The sequence below is a fragment of the Miniopterus natalensis genome, chromosome 8 (assembly GCF_054644295.1).
Source record: "Miniopterus natalensis isolate mMinNat1 chromosome 8, mMinNat1.hap1, whole genome shotgun sequence".
NCBI lineage: Eukaryota > Metazoa > Chordata > Mammalia > Chiroptera > Miniopteridae > Miniopterus > Miniopterus natalensis.
Window position 1 is genome coordinate 71,683,947 of NC_142088.1, and position 16,934 is coordinate 71,700,880.

Here is a 16,934-nt window from a genome sequence, read left to right on the forward strand (position 1 = left end):
CTAAATTGCTTTCTTTTTATCATGTTTCTATTACATCCAGATTTCTTTGTAGTTGATTTATTTTGAGGGGGAAAAAAAAACCAATTTTGATATGAAATTTACTGACATAAAGATTCATCTGTAAAATTAAAAAAAGTTAAAGTTTATGCCTAAAGAGGAATTAGAATGCTTTTAAACTTTTTATAAGACTGAATTTCCTTAGGTCTATACCATTGCTTAAATTTGTCAGCAAATTAATGTGTCGAGATCAGTAAATTAGAAGTTGCTGACATTTCTTTTGAAGATGTAAAGGTTTATTTAGTTAATGGTATTTGTCCCTATGAAGGTTAATAGTGCATCAAAATTCCTTTCTAAGAAAGGAAATGACAGTTAAATAAATCACCAATTAGACTGAGTATGAAAGTGTTTCAACCCCATACCTATCAATGTAATACTTCTGATTCAATTTTTGGTTTCTGTATGTAATTCTAGAGAAGAAAAGGTTTCACATATACAGAGGATAACAGGAATATTGAAAGAAAAAATCCTATCTGCTCTGACCTTGAGGATTGGGCTTTTGTAATATAACAAATACGCAGTCTGGACTGTAGTGGTACAATTCTAGCCTTTGAATGAACGTGTTTTGAAATGGTGTTTCTATATTGGGTCAGTTATTTCAATCAGGAGCCTCCAACTCTATATATTCAGAAGGTTAGTGGCCTGTAACATGGCACATTTTCCTTTTGATGTTTTATTGTTTCAGAAGTAGGCTAACCTCTGACCATCATGGGCCTTTAAAAATTATACTTTACAGCTTTGATCTATTTTTTTACCACAACAAAAATTGTATTATTGTTGTGGTAGAATAGTACAGATATGTGTGTTGGGGAGTATTTAAAAAGCTTTGATGTTAAAAACACTATAGCTTCACTCAATTTTTTCTGAAGGAACATTTTCTAAGAAAATTCTATCTAAATATGACTTTGATACTTTTCAAAGAGGCTATGAACGGAGTCATGTATCTGCTGATTTTCATTAATTTCACTATTATCATGCTCATTCATTCATCAAGTGAACAATAATGAAAGACTACAAAGAGGCAACCATAACAGATGTGAGAAATGGAGCCAGGACATCTGCCTCTGGCAACATGGTGGGAGAGATGCTTAGAAAAATCCTTCTACAGCAAAAAATAAAAATAAAAATAAATCTTAGATTAATTCTAACAAACAGACATTGTATTAAATTCCTAAGATTTCAAGAGAGAAAAGGAATTCTCCAATGGCCTAAGCACAGTCACAATAATAGTTAGCTAAAACTTTTAAAAAGTCTTAAGCAGTTTAGAAATCCCACCTTATTTTGGGCCATTTGTGCTGTAAGTGCTGAGATAGGGAAACTAACACGGGCGTCTCCCTTAAAATGTTGCAGGCTCAACTGAGACTCTTGCATTTGGTTCGGACCCTCGAAGAGGTCTAAAGGGATGTCAGGTCAGCAGCAACCCTTGCCTGCCAGCATGAGCAGTCAAAATCCCATCTCAGGAATTGCACAAATTCAATTCAATCAAATATGATCTTACAACAAAAAAGCAAAGTCATAAACCTATAGGATATAAACCACCACAACTGAGAGTCTGCATAAATACAAATGTATCTAGACTTCCAAGGACATAAGAAACTGAAACATTAAATATAACACTATGGGTCACTTCACACCTGTTAGAACAACTTAAATACAAATAGTGATAATGGATGCTTTTAAGGATGCAAAGAAACTGGATTTCACATACATTTTTGGTATTTAAAATAATACAGCCTCTCTAGAAAAGTATTCATCATTATAAAATAAAATGTGAATTATCATTTGACCAAGGACTCACACATTCAGTCATTTACCTCAGAGAAGTGAAAACTTAGGTTTATACAAAACCTGCACATACATGTTCATAGCAGTTTTACTGGAAAGAATCCAAATATCCTTCTACAAGTGGATAGTTGAATGGGTTGTGGTTCAGACAATGGAATGCTCTTCAGCAATAAAAAGGAACAAGCTATGAAGACATGCAATGACCTGGATGGGTTATAAGGGTGTTATGCTTTTGGAAAAAAAGTCAGTTTCAAAAAAATTACATACCATATGATTCCATTTCTATAACATTCTTAAAATAATAAGAGTAATATCATAGAGACAGACCGAGAACGCATTGGTGGTTGCCGGGGCACAGGCATGAAGCAGGATTTGAATACCAGTGGAGCTCCTTCCTCATGGTGGAACAGTCTTGTGTCCTGGTGCTGGTGCTTGTTACATGAATCCATCTGTGGGATAAAGCTGAGAGCATTCTCCACACACATTATCATATCATGTCACGCTGGGGGGAAACAGGTGAAAGTTTTATGGGACCCTATGTACCTTTCTTTTAACTCTCTATGGATCTAAAATTATATGAAAACTAAAAAAAAAAATCTTCCGTGAGTGAGATGAAACCAGCTAAAATTTTCATAAATTAAAAAAGCAAACATCTGTTAGACTAGAAGAAAATAACTAAAAAGAAAGAATTAAAGAACACAAAAATGATGTTGAGATGTATATGACAGAATGAAATGGGGGTTGCGGAGAAGGGAGGAGGAAGTATGGAGGAGAGGGAGTATTAAATACATATAATAAGTTACAAAAAATGATGGGTGGTATGCTTCCACAGACAGAATAAGTAGCAGGACTTTCATGATATAGACATTTTGTAGGAAAATTGTAGAATAACGAAGTGGGGAGGTGGGGGATATAAAAAGCATTAGGAGAAGGTGAGATCACTAAAAAGCAAGAACCTTTAGGCCAATGGTTTTTAAAGAAGGCTGCGCATTTTAATTACCTGAGTGGGCCTGGGCATCAGTATTTTTTTAATACTCCCCATGTGGTTGAGAACCATTGAGCAAGATTTTCTCATGTGAACAGGTAAGAAATAAACCAATGAAATGCTATCTCCCAAGTTCTCGGAAGAAAAATAAAGCCAATTCAGAATTACACAAAACAAAATGAGACTGAAGTAAAGGCATTTTCAGGTAGGCAAAAACTGAGTGTTTTTAACACAACAGGCTTTTATCAAATACATTCCAAAGTGCTTTAGTATAAAAGGAAGAAAGTTATTCCAGAAAAGGCTTGAGAGTTAAATAAGAGTGGTGAGCACAGCAATGGATAAGTATGTAAGTAAATACAACATGCATTGTCCTTAAAAATAAATGACCACCACCACAGTAAAAAATCTCTGTGTGAGGTGTAAAAACAGATATGTGCTAAATAATATTTCATGCAAGTCAGAAAGGGCTGATCAGTGTTAGAAGATTTTAAAGTACTCAGGTCACTTGGAGTGAGAGATGATCGTATATTGATCGAACTTTAGACAGTAATGAGTCTGTGATAAACCCTCAGGACTCCACACTGCCTTGGTATGTTTGGGCTGCCGTAACAAAAGGCCACAGGTTGGGGCAGTCAAACAACAGTAATTACTTTCTCACAGTTCAGGAGGCCAGAAGTCCATGATCAGGGTGTCAGGATGGTAGGCTTCTGACAAGGGCTCTCTTTCTCCCTTGCTTACAGCCACCTTTCTCTGTGTCCTCTCTAGGTGGAGAGAGAAAGCAAGCTCTCTGGGGTCTCTTCTTATTAGGGCACTAATCTCATTATGAGGGCTCCACCCTTCTGACCTCATTTAACCCTAATTGCCATCCAAACAGCATCACACTGTAGATTAGGGTTTTAACATGTGAATTTGTGTGTATGTGAGTGTGTGTGTGGGGGGGGGCACACAAAAGCTCAGTCCATAAAACCCACTAACAGAATAGAAATGAAAAAGAAAAATGATTTGTTCAATAAGGATATAACAAGAAATACAAAACACTGAAAAATAGCAAAATGAAAAAATCTGAATTAATAGTACAATGTTTCTTTAATAGTATATGCTGTCTTGAAAAAGCACATTCTAATGAACAATTAAATAAAAGAATTGCTTAAATGAATGACAGAGATAACAAATTGAGATAGCAGTGACAGCCCTGTGGGATAGAGAACGGAGATAATCTCTTGGAAAAGATAGCTTTGGGGCGAGGGTCTGAAGAATGGGTTGAATTTGAATAGTATGGGAATTACATGGACTATCCAAAGCTGGTTCTCAGCATCTGATGAAGGAGCCTGTATTAGTTTTCTATTACTGCCATATCAAATCACTACAAACTTGGCAGCTTAAACCACACAAATGTATTATCTTGCAGTTTCAGAGGTCAGAAGTCCAGAAGTATCTGGGCTAAAATCAAACTATCAGCAGGGCTGCATTCTTTTCTGAAGGCTGGAGGAGAGAATTCATTTCCTGCTCATTATGGTTATTGTCAGAATTCAGCTCCTTGCAGCTGTGGGGGTCCACATTCCCATTATTTTGCTGGCTGCAGAGTGAAAGCCTTTCCTACCTTCTAGAGAATGTCGCACTAGTTGGCTCCTGGCCCCTCCTCCAGTAGCAAAGCCAGTGATTTGTGTCCTTTCAAATCACATTTCTTTGACAGCGTCGAGAAAGGTTCTCTAATTTTAATGATTCATATTACTGAATTCGACTCAAGAATAATCTAGGATATTCTCCCATCTCAAGGTTCATAATCTTAATCACATCTATGAGCCCCTTTTGCAATGTGAGGTAACATATTCACATTTTCCAGGGGCTAGGATGTAGACGTCAATGGGGCTATTATCCTGCCTACCACGGGAACATCTGGCAGAGAAAGAGGGTCTGATTGAAAGGATGCAGGATAATGCAAATTTACCCGGCTGTCTTGAATGAAGACACCAAAAAGGGCGAGATAATAATATATGCCAATATTTGAATAAAGTGACTTTATCTGAATCAGATCAGTGGTGTAAGATCATAGCGGGACTCACATTCCAGATCCTGGCAGGCATTACAAGCTGCTTAAAATGTCTGAATTGTTTCACAAGGGCAACGGGGGCCTCTGACATATTTTTATGCATCAAGAACAAGACCAAATCAGAGTTGCAGATTAGAGCCATCTCTCCGCTTGCCACTGAGAAATGATTGAGAGGGGGAAATCTAGACACGAGTTAAGAATTCTAGTTTGAAGGCTTACATTAAGGTAGATCAAGTAAAAGAGGACCACATGAGGAGACAAAGAAGTGTGCAAGGATAAAACCCAGGAATCCGCATCAGAATTTGGGTTTGGTTAGTGGTTGTTTTGCATGAGGTGCTGCTTATTGCATACTTAGGAATTCTGTGGGCTGATTGATAACTGCTGACAATTTAAAATGAGCTCTGGTGGGAGTAGTTACTCCAGAAAATCTACAAGTACATTCTCTCTCTCTCTCTCACTCTCCCTCTCCCTTCCTCCCCCAGGACCAGATTCCCAGCACACTAGTGATAGAGTGATATGGAAAAAGCCTCATCTTTTAAACAGGGGAATTAATTTTATTGCTCATTCCTTCATAAAGTTGTTTTAAGGCTCAAGATGAAAATGAGGCACAATGCATGAGGGAGCAGGTGGTCAGAAATTTGCTAAATTTTGCTTTCACGCTTTTGCAGTCAAAGAAAAATAGTATTACTAGTAGGATCCTATGAATAGAACACAGGTCAAGTTTTATGTCGCTAATAATTTTCAGTAGCTGGAGGACTGGGTGAGTGAAATTCCTCCGTCACTAGTGGGAGTGGGTTTCTTGTGATATCTTCAGAAAAGGGATTTCCTAAGACTCACTCAGGAGAATGACTGGTTTTTATTTGCGTAGAGTTACATTCCCATGTTTATAAAGTTCCATGTTCCTTCAACCAGTCCTGGAAAATATGCAGCTGCAGGTTCAGTAGAGCTAACAGCAGGGCCAGTATCTGGAGTTTTTGTTCCATGGTGGAGTTGAATCCAGCGTAGCATTGGGCTAGATTCCGTCCATCAGCCCACTGTGTGGGTCCCACGTGGCGATGAGCCGCGCGAGCGAGTGCAGGAGACCATGAGCCTGCAACAGGGGTCCAAAGAGGGCAAGAGGCCAAGAGCTCAAAGCCAAGAGAGAGAACTTTCTTTGTTCAGGAGTTAAGTATCTCAGATTTCCCCAAGATGCAGTGGCCATGCCCATTCTGGTGGCTGACTGGCTCCCAGGCGTGGCTGGCAGGTAAGCATGGCCTCACTGGGCTTGCATCTATTGTCCAGTTCCTTCCCCAGCGATCTACGGGAGGGGAAGCAACTTGGAGAAGTTAAATGCAGCTCCCTGGCAACGCTGTATAAATGGCATACCTACATTATCTAGCCTCCCCTTTGCTTCTTTCCCATTAAATAATAACCAGGTAATTACAATGGTATCATTATGAGACTGAGATTCATTTGGATGATTACCAACAGAAATACCTATGTAACAGAACACGGCTCCACACACATATACATGCACACACACCAGACACAAACACACATGGAGAATTAAGGAGACATAACTTTCTCTTGATCTTCCGAGTCTGTAGTCAGTTTAGAGATTGGAAAAGAGATAGAGATTGATATTAAAATATCAGTGTTATTCTGATGTGCTGATTGGAAAGTAAGGATATAGATCTTTGGCTAAAGGAGTTAGCATCATCTACCCCTGAATTAGACCAAACAACCAACTGATCTCAATTTTAGGCAATGCTGGGAAACCACAGTCCTCTCCAACATGAGCACAGCCTTTCGCTCTGAGCAGAACAGAATGACTTGTTTTTGTTATCAGCCTGGTTCTAAGAGACAAAGAGGAAATACACCAAAACACTCACGCCAGGCCCCTGCCCCTAAAGGTAGCAGCAAATCCTGTGGAAAGCACTCCTCCTTCCCTGGGGGGAGTGAGGGTGGGAGAGGTAAGGAGACCGAGTGCCCCTCTGGTGAGAGCTATGGGGCCTTACACACGAGGGGGCTCCCTCATGATGGAGGAAAGGCGGGATTTACATTATGGAAGGAAAAAGTCCCAACAGTACTCTTGTAGTGTTATTTTAATTTGTTTTTAGGAATGAAATTGGTTTTTACATTAGCATAGAAATCCACATACACGCTAGTCTCAATGATTCAACTACGTGGAAATGTGAAAGCCACGAGAAACAATGTCTGCACAATGTTGGTAAGAGGATCCACTGATCCCAACTTTTGCGAAAGAAAAAGAGTAGTATATTTAAAACCAAAAAATATGCTTTCCCCTTGATTTAGTAATCTCACTCCAATGAACAGAACTGACATTTAAATAGCCAATAAACATGAAAGGAAGACATAATATCTGCAAGTGTATGTAATTGAGGGAGGAAAAAAGGGAGCACCCGGCCTATAAGACATAGAACAATCTTTGCGTAAAGCATAACTTTGGCCTTGAACAGCAATGCTATTCTTCAGCTCTGAATGTATTTTATAACCCAGGTCCCACTTAGAGAGATTTTGCTGTTTTTCTTTCATTGGTAGGTCATTGCTCTACAAAGACTAAGAGGAATTTCCAGGAACTACTCGCATATTCAAAAATTGTAAAAAAAAAAAATGTTCTGCCTCAGCATTGTCTCCTTGATAGCCTGTAGCAAGAAATAGTTATAAAATTAAATGAAAAAAGGATCACTGTGATAGGGAAGATGTTTTAGTGTCAGACGCACTAGAGAACTTTGGGTATCAATGTTATGTTTAATTTACGTATTAGTCTAAACACTTACCCACTTTGTGGCCATCGTGGCTGGTAAGTGTCATTCTTCAGAGCTAATTCATTTAGAATATATCGAGAAAAAAAATCTGTGAGCAGCAATAACTGAGGAAAATTGAATTGCTGAACTTTTGTCGGAGAACTGGCTCCGCACATCATATATATTAACCAAGAGGAAGCTGACAACTTGCTACATCCTACGCTTGCTTCAGGGAAGGTTTTGGTTGCTCAGGAAGTTAGTCCAGCCACAGTGCTATGTGCAGTGTGACCCGCAGATGCTGGTGCTCAGATGGGTGGCAGTCCCTTTTCAGAACTAAGTCCTTCCTCACCTGGGCCGCTCCCTCACTGCTAAGCCACCGGAAGGCCCCTCTTTTTGCTGACTGGTTCCTGATTCAGCAGCCGGAGTCCCCAGAGAGAGTCCCTCCTCATAAGAATAAATGACTTGAGAAAGACAAAGTCAGTGTGTGTGGCTTCTTCAAACAATGCAATAGATTTTGGGAAGATAATAGCTTGGATGCAAAAACAGTAATTATTTCTGTAAGGATCTCCCTTTGTCTTAGAGATAGCATCCGTGTGCCAATCGATATGGAAATAGGAAAGGAGACTGCATCGTGGCACGGGGGAAATGCACTTGACCTTCAGACTTGAACTGGAAAGGGGAGCATGTGATTTTTAATCTTTTGAACACTTCCAAAATTTGCATATTTTCCCTTAGTGATGGATAATGTCAATATGATTTAAGGCTAATTAAACAGTAAACATTTCTAACTTTTAAAATATATGTAAGTCCCATGACCTAAGTGTATAGCAAGTGCTTAGTAAGTACCAGTGAGTTTTGCAGGAAGATAGATTACTTCTCATAACACCCTTCATCCCGAGGCCAGTAGAGTCAATAACAGACATCAAGTAAGATTAACTATTGAAAAAAGTCTTTATTCTAGAGTCTAAATTATTTCTCCTGGTAGAAGTTTTTTTTTCCCTATTCTCACATTATATCAGGATTTCTCCACTATTCCTTGCTGTGACATAAAATCATCTTTTTCAGTAGAGGAACTTAAAATTATTTTTTGTAGTATGTTGCCCCAAATAGAGGTCTCATTTCTTCTATTTTCTTTAAAATCCAAAACAACACAGTTTTTAAAGGATTTTATCAGATATAGGCATTAATTAATATACCTTGACTGATAAGCAATTATGTCATCCTCACTCATAGTATGAGAAGATTCTCTGTAAATACTGTACTTTGTGGATTAATCCTTCCCTATCTCCACGTGTGTTTCTTAAATTTTCCACCTTATATCTTATTTTCAGCTAAAACAAACATTATTGTACTGATCCAGTCTCATTTGAAAAACCCTGGTGAACCAGAACCTGAGGGCCTATCTTATGGTGGCAATCAATAGCTTTCTATATCAATTTTTTGAACACTTGTTCAACTTGAAGCTAAGATGTTAGAACCGGGAGCCAGCACTTGCTGGTTATGAGCAGAAACCTAAATAATGGGGAATTTGATTAACATTATCTCAAAAGTATCACCATCTTTGGATATGGGTTTAAAACCTGACTTAGAGAAGGTAATTTGCTTAAACTCTTGAGCCTCAATTTTTTTATCTGTATAATGGGAATAACAACCCCTACCTAATATGGTTCTTAGTAATAATTAAATTAGATTGTATTGCAAAAGCCAGACAAAATCCTACAAATGTATAATATTTTTTTTATGTGACATTCTTAAAGAGGCAAAATCTTAGGCACAAATCTGATGGATCGTTGCCAGTGACAGGCAGTATTAATAAGAGAGACTAGAAAGGGCCAGAGGTGAAATTTGGGGCGGTGGTATATTTGCTGTCTCTCTCAATTGTGGTGGTGGTTATACAACTATGCGCATTTGTCAAACCTCATCACAGACTTTTACTTTATGTAAATTATAACTCAACAAACCTACTTTTTTTTCAAAATGAACATATGTAATGGCTTCATATGTAATGAAGGGCCAATAAATGTATATTCTTTCTATAGCTACTCTCCATAAGATTTAAGCAAAAGGGGCTTAAATTAATATCCTTTACTTTATGTAGTATAATTGAAAGCCAAAGCAAGCATTTTTTATTCTTAGCACATTTCTAAGGTGTTTGCATTTCCACAAAGAAGCAATGCAGACTTGAGATCTGCTTTTAGAAATCTGAACATAATTGGCCCTTGAAAATCACCACAAAAGCCTAGATCTAAAATGTACTAAAATCCATATACAATGAACTCATGGGGTGATTCATATAGATATGATCCCTATGTATATATGGCTTGTTCTTTAAATAGCCATATACCAGTACACACACACACACACACACACACAGAACCAAACAGAAAAGTGAACATCAGCAACCCGCTGTAATCCAGTGGCTAAGAAGCATCGAATATGTGTGGGCCCCATTCTGTGTGGGGAGTTAGGGACTCAGGAATGACCAAATAAAAGTTCTGTCCTGGAGGAACTTGTACTTTATAATGACCAATAGCTGTATAGTGAGGTTGAAGCTCTCGTGTGAGCCTACACAGCTCTAGGCAAGCAAATGTTCATCATGTGCTGCGCCCCATAAGCAGCTCAGCATTACAGTGAGCGGGCCCTGGGCACGTGGTTTTTATTGCCATATGTAGACCTCTTACAGAAAAGTAATCTTAAGGCATACTTACCTATTAGAGGAACAAATAGAATATAGAAGCGGGAGGTTTGGGGAGACTCTGTTAGAGTCAAATAAATTTTATTTTAAGGAAAACAGATTTACACCCTAAAACTAGCTTAAATTTTTGCAAAAAAACCCACTTTTATAAACCATTGGACATAGCTTTGAAGTTCAGAAGTTAACTGTGAAGCAGAAATGACTATATTTATGTAATTGCAAATAATAGTATATGCTGTATAAGTGCATTGGGGATGGTAATGAATTACCAGTAGTAACAAATGAGTACAGCAGTGGGCCAAAGATTCACAAGAATTAAAAAGTAATTTCCTGAAGCATGAAATTCAATCACTTATTTGATCTAATGTTAGTCTATTGCTCAACTTCATCTCCTATTAATTATGGGCCAGACCATGCTTTAAACTCTTCATATCATATTATTTAATTCTCTCAACAATCCTTTGTAGTAGTTACCATTATTATTCCCATTATAAGGAGGAGAAATCTAAAGGCCAGATAGGTCAAGTGATTTACCTAAGATGATAATAACTGGTAAGTAAGAGAGATGGAATTTGAACTCAGCCCATCTGGGTCCTGATTCCCACCCTTGACTCCATATGATACAATGATTCCATAAGAGCAGGGTTAGAGATATAACTAGTGGGCAGACACTATATATGCATCATTTTGTTCAGTCCTCACAATCAGTCTATAATTAACTTATTACCCCCCTTGTATACATGTAGCAGCTAGAGGTTATAACATGTCCAGTAGACTGGAAATCTAGAGTCCAAACCAGTGTATTATTCAAACTAAGATGTATCAATGTAGACATTTAAGTCCTTTGCAGCCTGAAATTCACTGATTTTAAAAGGAAAATTTTGTTTTCTGTAGCTGTTGGGGTAGACTTCTGTTAGTGCCACATTTAGAAATGTCCTAAAGCCATATACAGAAATTGAAGGATCAGCATTTCTATGCCACTTCTGGGCATCATGGGAATCCTTCATTCTTCTTATCAGCTGTACTATAATCTTGCTTGAGCTAAGTTTAAGCTGGGTGGATTTCAGACTGAGGGAAAGTTTTATCAAGCTGAAGGGGCCTAGTAAGCAATATTAGTATAGGCTCTTACAATGCATTCCATCTGAGTATATGGCAGCATTAATTAGAATGGTGAAGCCAAAAAACAAAGAATATTCACATTTCCAACTAGTAGAATCCCAGTACTTTTTGTTTAACCTTCGAAATACACTTAAGAGGCACAGCATTAATTCTCCCGGCAGGATGTGGCTCAGTGGTTGAGCTTCGACCTAGGATCCTGGCTATTGGGGTTCGATTCCCGGTCAGGGCACATGCCCGGGTTGTGGGGCTTGATCCCCAGTCGGGGCAGTGCAGGAGGCAGCCGATCAATGACTCTCTCAACATTGATGTTTCTATCTCTCTCTCTCCCTCTCCTTTCCTCTCTCTGAAATCAATAAAAATATATTTTAAAAAAAAAAAGAGGCACAGCATTAATTCAACACAATTCATAAATACTGGGTGTCTCCGATATATCATACACTAGTCTAGGCTCTGTCAATAGAAACAATGATGGGAAGTCCTAGATTTGAAAGAACCACCACTTTGGCTTACAGAGAGAGATATCCAAGTAAATAAATTTATACTTAATAAATGCACAGAGACACATGAGAATTGCCCCAAAGAAAGAAAGTTCACTGTGATCGAATGTACAATGCAGGAGAGAATGAGAGTGGAAGGAGAAGGGATCAGGAATGTCTTCCCAGAAGAGCTGACAAATGAGATGAGTTTTGAAGACACAATGGGAAAACACATTGATTTGAGACATAGCTATACACACACACACATATATGTATATGTATGTGTATTATATATAAATATAAAGAGAGAGTTAGACAAAGTTTTAGAGAAAAAATTAGATGCAGATACTTCTTAGTTGTCATGGGGTTTACCTAATTGAATGAACCCCTAGACAATAATTAGAGAGAGCACCAAAAGTCCTCCATGATCTGAAGCCCAGCTGCTTCTCCTGCTTGGCAGCTCCTCCTGTTACACCAGGGGTAAACAACCATGCCATGGTGACACATCAGTGCCTTTGTGCACACAACTCCACCTGCTTAAATGACTTTCACTGCGTATGTCGAGGGAAAAACCCCACACTCATCCTCAAGGTCGCAGAGCTTCAAGTACCTTTCCTAACTTTCACCCCCAAATAATTGATCATTCCTTCCCTTGTGATGTCTGTTTCTAGTAAACACTTTCATTATAGCAATTATTACTTAACGGTTAATAATTTTCTTAAATTGAGTGCCTGTCTTCCTTACTATGCCATAAGCTCTTTGGGAACTGGCACTGAATTTTAATGCACGCTGCCAGTGGTGTAATGCAGTTGGCATGTATAAACTCAGGAGAACTGATTTATATATACGAGAATTTTGTGAGCCATTTGCTAAATCTTTGGCAGCTGAAATCATTATGATGGGAGTATTTATACCATGGAAATTGGCAAACACTACAAATCAAAACTTTTTTTTTTTTTTTAGAGCTTCACTTTACAAGCAATCTATAATCTATAACCACATTTCTTGGGTCTTGCTCATTAGGAAAAACAGAAAAATGTTCAAAAATGTTGTTGGATAAAGTAAATGATATTAGAGCAAGTTTTAAAGTAACACATTCAAGTTTCAATTATTTAAATTAAATAAAGTTAGTGCAAAATATAAGAACGATGAGTATTAGAGAGGGAGGTGAATAAAGAAACCTCTTTGGGCATTGAGAATTCTAAAAAAGGATCTGAAATATCAGAGAGGAAACAAAAGAATAATTATAGAGTACATTATGGTAGTCAAAAAGGCTATTTAGCCCTGGCCTATGTGACTCAGTTGGTTAGGAGTCATCCTGTGTATTGCTGGTTCAATTTCCAGTCAGGGCACATGCCTGGGTTGTGGGCTCTGGATCCCAGGTAGGGGACATACACGAAGGAGCTGATTGATGTTTTCCTCTCACATTGATGTTCCTCTCTTTCTCTCCCTTCCTCTCTCTAAAGAAATCAATTAAAAAATCTTAAAGTAAAAATAAATAAATAAATAAATGACTATTTAAGGATTTGTTTTCACATAATTTTTAAAAATAAGTATAATAATCCCCACTACACAAAATTTTGTGGTTATTGGATTAAAAACAGTTGGTGTAGGCTATGTAAAATATGTAAAAGTGTTCTTTTCTTCAGAAACAAAGAAGACATACTCTTTGAGAATGGGCAAATTGTATTGTTTCTAATGACCATACTCTCACCTATTTTTAAAATTATTTTTAATATGAAAAAGAGAAGAGCAACATGTCATATCCAAGCCCAGTAATTCTATGCCCTAGCCCATACTGCCAGTGTGGGAATTGGTGCCTCTCTCCTTGCCCGGCTCTCCCTAGGACTTCCCTTGGATTTTGTACCTTACAAATCACGACCCTTAGAAATGTGCTGCCCACAGACATCTCTGAAGAGATTTCTGTCTTAATCTTTGCAGGCTACTGTAAGTAAAATAATATAGACAAGATGGCTTAAACAACAAACACTTATTTTGTAGTTTTAGTGACTTGGAAGTCCAAGATCAAGGTGCCAGTAGATTCCATGTCTGATGGGAATCCACTTTCTGGTTCATAGGTGGTTATCTTCTCACTGTGTCCTCATGTGGCAGATGGGGTGAGAGAGCTCCCTGGAGTCTCTTTATAAGGGTGCTAATCTCACTCATGAGGGTGTCACCATCATTTCCTAATCACCTCCCAAAGACACAACCTCCAAATACTATCACACTGAGGTTTAGGTTTCTGTATATGAACCTTAGGGAGGGAGATGGGAGAGCGGGGAGGGGACAAGCATTCAGTCTATAACACACCAGCCTTGGCCTCTCAAAATTCCTGTGTCTTCTCACATGCAGAGTACCTTTATTTCACCCCAGTAGCCCCAAACGTCTTAACTTTTTCCAGCACCAACTTTAAAGTCAAAGTCTACAGCCTTATCTAAATATCGTCTAAATCAAATATAGGTGAAACTCAAGGCACAATTCACCCTGAGTCAAATTCCACTCCAGATGTGAGCTTGTGAAGCCAAACAAGTTACATGCTTCCAAAACACAATGGTGGGGCAGGCAAAGGACAAACTCTTCCAATCCAAAAGGAACGGGAGAAACAAGAAAGAAGAAGGGGGAAACGGGTCCTAAGTAAGAGGAAAACCTAAGAGAGCAAACAGAATTTAAACTTAAGGTTCTAATATAATCCTCTTTGGCTTGATGCTCTGAATTCCAAGCCCACTGGGGTGACAGCATCATCTCCCCAAGGCTTGGTGGGGAGACTTCACAGCAGCTCTGCCTGGGCCTTGAGGCTCTGCTCAGCAGGCATCCTGCACCTGAGATTTTCTGGGCTGAGGTCACAGCCCTGCGGCTGCAGGCACCCGGGCTTTTGAAACCTAAGGGGGGGCAGTGCACTCTGTACACTGGCTATGGCAGCCCTGGTGATCTCTGAATCACTTCAAGGTCACTCTTTCACTGCCTTTAAGAACAGCACCTGACCTCTATGGAGAGGGTTTATTCAAGGCAATCTTCTTATCTAATAGGCTCCCAGTCACACCCTTAGTGCTCTCCCTTTTTGCAATATGGATAGGCTGAGAAGTTTTTGAAGTTTTAATTTCTGCTTTTGTGTGTGTGTGTGCTTACTAATAAGTTATTTCTTTCTTCTGGCATTTTAGTATAAGATAAGCAGTCAGAAGGAGCCAAACTTCTATTTCAAGATTTTTGCTTAGTAATCTCCTTAAAATATCCAATTTCACCCCGTAAACATTCTATCTTCTATAAAACACTAGAACACATACACAGTTCAGCCAAGTTCTTTGCCACTTTATAACAAGGATTGCCTTTCCACCAGTTTCCAATAATATGTTGTTCATTTCTGTCTGAGAAATTACCAGAATGGCCTATATTTCAGCCAATATTCTGTTCGTGGTTATGTAGGTGTTCTCTAAGGAATAGAAACTTTCTTACACTTCTCTTTTCTTTCTGAGTTCTCACCAGAATCACCTTTAAAGGTCCATGCACAACAATGTAAGCTTTTTCTAACATGTGCCTCAAAAAGTCTCCAGCCTTTAACCACCCACATCCAAAGCTGCTTTCATGTTTTTAGATATTTCTTATGGCAGCATTCTACTTCTCACTACTAACTTCTGTCTGAGTCTTTATAGGCTGTATAACAAAAATACCCTAGACTGGGTGGCTTGAACAGTAACTATTTATTCCTCCCACTTCTGGGAAGTCCAAGATTAAAGAGCTGCTGGATTTGGTGTGTGGTGAGGGCCCACTTCCTGGCTTGTAGATGGCTGTCCATCTGCTCACTGAGCCCTCACACAGTGAGGAAAGGGAGCTCTCTGGGTTCTATCATATAAGGGCACTAATCCTATTCAGGAGGGCTCCACTTTCATAACCTAACCACCTCCCAATGGCTCACTTCAAAACACCATCCCATTGGGGATTAGGTTTTAGCACATGAATTTTGGATGGACAAAAACATTCAGCCTATAGCAAGTTTTTAGGTACTTCCTTTTTAAAGTTATTGAATTTGGGTATATCATCCCCACAAAATTACATTTCTCCCATAAAAAGTTGTAGAAAGTTGGTAATTATCTCATTTTAATTCCTGATATGAAGCCACTTATTACAGTTATTAACAGCAAGTACAAAAAGGAGTTTGACCAGTTACAATTGGCTAGGAAAAAACAGCCATTTCAAAAATGCTGATTGTCTTGTGCAGAAATCCTTTAGGACGGAGCTTAAGAAATAAATGTAAAGTAGCATTTAAATGCTCCTCTCAAAGCTGCTATCAGTAATAAATCTGAGGCCCAAAGCAGTAAATATTTAAATGATGACTATATATCTCTTAAGTGCAATAGAATGTCCTGGCTATATGGTAATGACATCATTAAACAGAAATGCTTGATCTGCAGTAACAAGATGCTTTATAGTAACTTCTGTCAAGTGACAAACCCAAAGAGCTTTCTACCTTTAAATGGACTCATGCACTTCCACAGTCTGGTGACAGGTTCCGCCAAAGAAATTGGAGGGTGGTGGTAAAGCATGGGCTTTAGAGACAACAATCAGAAGATATGAATTTTGATTTTATTAGTTACTTAACATATTCTGGGTTTCAGTTTCAATACCTTTAAAATGAGAAAAATACTGTTGATCCTCAATATGTCTGAGAGGAAGGTAATTAAATTAAATATATTATAAAGATGACTAATTCAGTAAGGTATTGTTGATATCACCATCATTATTTCCATCAGCCATCATAATCATCACCATATATATTTAAGTAATATTAAAGGTTTATGTTTGTGACAGCAGACTAAGTCTTAGCCTTGGGTTCAGAAGACTTGAGTTGATTTTCAAAATGCAAGATGCTAAAGTGTATTATATATGCAAAAATTCTGGCTGATTAAAATACAAGTGTCATCTGTCATGGCTGAAACCTTCACTTTCATATAATGAGATTTGATCATATAAATCATATTTTAAAATACCTGTTGAGTCACACATTAGTTGCAGTGGGTCGATCTGT